Genomic DNA, 2,764 nt, shown 5'->3' on the forward strand with positions numbered 1-2,764 from the left:
CCCACCCTGGCTATACGAAGCGGGCACCGAGGGAAGCTGGTAAGCACTCCTTAGTCATCATCACAACGCTGGGAACTCCCTCCTGTCCTTGTCCTACTGCCCTAAATGGCTTCATGCATCCCACCCCGGTTCTGAAAGAAAAATGCAGAGTAACTGGCCCTTAGGGGCGCAGGGTTCTAACAAGCTCAACACAACTGTGAGACAAGAAAGGGGTCAGATAACAGGTGAGCACGGCTGTCACAAGGGCGGTGGATGCTTTGAATACTGGATGGTGTCCAGGGCAGCCCCAATGTCGTAATTCTTGGTCTGTAGGAGCCAGGTGAGCCAGCCGCCTTCATCAGAGAACCCCATGGACAGCATCGGGGAGGGGGACTCAATGAGCCGGGGATCAGCTTCTGGCGGCAGATGTGGGTACACCACCCTTCCTTCAGCCCTGTGGGTACCTGCTGGAAGGATCCAGAGAGCTTGGCCCTTCGGACTCGGGCATCTGTAGAGACAAGTTCGCCTGTCAACGGGTCCACTTCCTTTGAAGATAAATGAGTCCAGTCATTGTCTCCTCCCGAGCAGCTGTCAGACTCCATCTGCTCCTCCGGCTGCACACCCGACTGCAGCGTCATCTTGTTCACTTGCTTCACCAGAGTCTGCGCAGCTCCTTCCATGACGCCGTCCCGTTTGCTGGAGTCAGAAGAGCAGCTTCCTGGCTGAGAGCTGCACCTCTCCTCCGCGCTGGAGCTGCCTGGAGAGACGGGGCCAGGCGGCTTCTTTTCCTTCCATGTCCCACGTCAATATCCACCTCAATGCCCAGGGTTCGGAGGGCGGCTGCCACACTCTCCCCACGGCAAACTCTGCAAATTCACACTGGATCCTCTGATGGACCAGAAGCAGAGTTTGCTGTGGGGCTGGCATGGGTGTCCCCTGCCCGAGGAGGACGTGGGCTCCAGTTCCCAAGGAGGCCCATCTCCCAGGCAGGCCACCCAAATTGCCAGTTTCAGCTTCCGGAGCCAGCGGCTGAGAGAAGCCCTCCGAGAGATGCCCCAAGGGGCTGGGGAGCCAGCGGCTGAGAGAAGTCCTCCGAGAGATGCCCAAAGGGGCTGGGCAAGGCGAGCTTGCTGTGCTCCCGGCGCATGCCCTTCCCCTCGCAGCCGCACGGAGGTCGTGGTCAGGGCAGACGCTGCACTCGTACCGGGTGCCCACCACTGGACCATTGCAGCCATCAAGGATCACATGGGGGGCGGTGGTCGCGCCGGCACTCCTTCCTCTCTCTAATGTAAATATGGAAAAGGACATCCTTCACATATGCCATGGCCATCATCAGTTCCTCATCACTGGAAAAGGCAACCAAGGCCCGGTCCTCATCGCGGTAGTGCCCCTGGAAGCTACCGGGCCACCGCGGCAGGCAACAGGGCGGCCACCCGGCTCAGCAGCTGCTCTCAGGGCCCGAGGCCCACCGTGGCCTCAGCCTCCGCCTCGGGTTTGGGGCTGAAGCAGCAGCTGAAGCGGCGGATCTCCTGGGCCGCGTCCTCCTTTCCCAGAAGGTACACCTTCACAGTGAGCGACGCCATCGCAGCCGGTTGAGGAGCAGGAGCCTGGCCCAGTCTGACCTACTCTTTTATGAAAATATATTTTTTATTGATTTCAGGGAGGAATGGAGAGAAAGAGAGAAACATCAATGATGAGAGATAATCATTGATTGGCTGCCTCCTGCATGCCCCACACTGGGGATCGAGCCTGCAACCTGGGTATGGGCCCTGACCGGGAATCAAAATGCGACCTCCTGGCTCATAGGTCGACGCTCACCACTGAGCAACAACGGCTAGGCAAGAGTAACCTACTCTTGAGAAAGCCCTGTGCACAGAGGTGGAATTTCAGCAGCACAAAGAAACTATATGAAACCCAGTGGGAGGCTGACCTCTTTCCTCAAATAGTACTCTTATTCCTAGAAGGCTCTTCCCTGTGCTCATTCTTCAGGTCTCAGCTTGGAAAATAAAAGTTTGCTAGGGAGGCCTTCCCTGACCTGCTCTCATGCCCTTCCCTTGGGTGACACCCTTCTTTACAAACACGTAGTTAGTGTCCACCTTCCCCCACAGACTCTGTGTCCTGAGTGCAGGAACACTGTCTTACTCACTTCCATGCTGCCAGCACCTACCACAAAGTCTGGACATAGAAGGTGCTCAATAAATATCTGTCCCATGTGTCACTGCAGCTTGTATTTAACAGAGCTTGATTGTGGATTGCATGTGTTTAGAGAATCAGATTCTGGATTAGGCCTCCTGGCTTATCTTTACCTATTTGTACTTGGTCAACAAGCTTCTTCTGTGAATGGTTGGTGAGGCTGTTTCTTAAAGAAGCTCGAGTCAGTAAAAACTCAGGTGAGAGAATCACATCAAGTTTCATTCAAGGAAACCTGCTAAAACTTCCTCCCTCTAAGCTCCTTACTGTCTGGGCCCATTTATAAAGCACAGGGTTACAACTAGAAAAGATTTAATCAGGTTTCCTCTTTTCTTGAGAGGATGAAAATTGAGCTTCCTTATACAGTAAGCTTCATGTTATCATGGCCTTTTCTGGGAAGGACAAGCCTATTGCACTTAATGGTCAGCATTTTCTCTGGATTTTATTTTCCTGGAGCCTTTCATGGCAGCAGGAAACAGCCATGGGGAGGGGAGAGGCCGATCAGCTGCCGCCAGACACACTGGAGGAAGAAGGGACAGTAGAAATGGAGAAGAGCATGAGTAACTCTGAGGGGACCATTCTCCAATATTCTGCC

At 54.3% G+C, this 2,764-nt stretch overlaps 1 pseudogene across 1 annotated transcript; it reads right to left on the reverse strand.

Annotated features, from left to right (window-relative positions):
* Positions 1 to 237: 237 nt before the first annotated feature.
* LOC308250651 (sequestosome-1-like) lies at positions 238 to 1,562 on the reverse strand (annotated as a pseudogene). Its single transcript has 2 exons — positions 1,056 to 1,562; positions 238 to 1,020 (listed from the first exon to the last, which is right to left on the reverse strand). The product of its transcript is annotated as a sequestosome-1-like (transcript).
* Between the last annotated feature and the right edge of the window lie 1,202 nt (positions 1,563 to 2,764).

Source organism: Plecotus auritus (genome assembly GCF_963455305.1).
Source record: "Plecotus auritus genome assembly, chromosome: 6".
NCBI lineage: Eukaryota > Metazoa > Chordata > Mammalia > Chiroptera > Vespertilionidae > Plecotus > Plecotus auritus.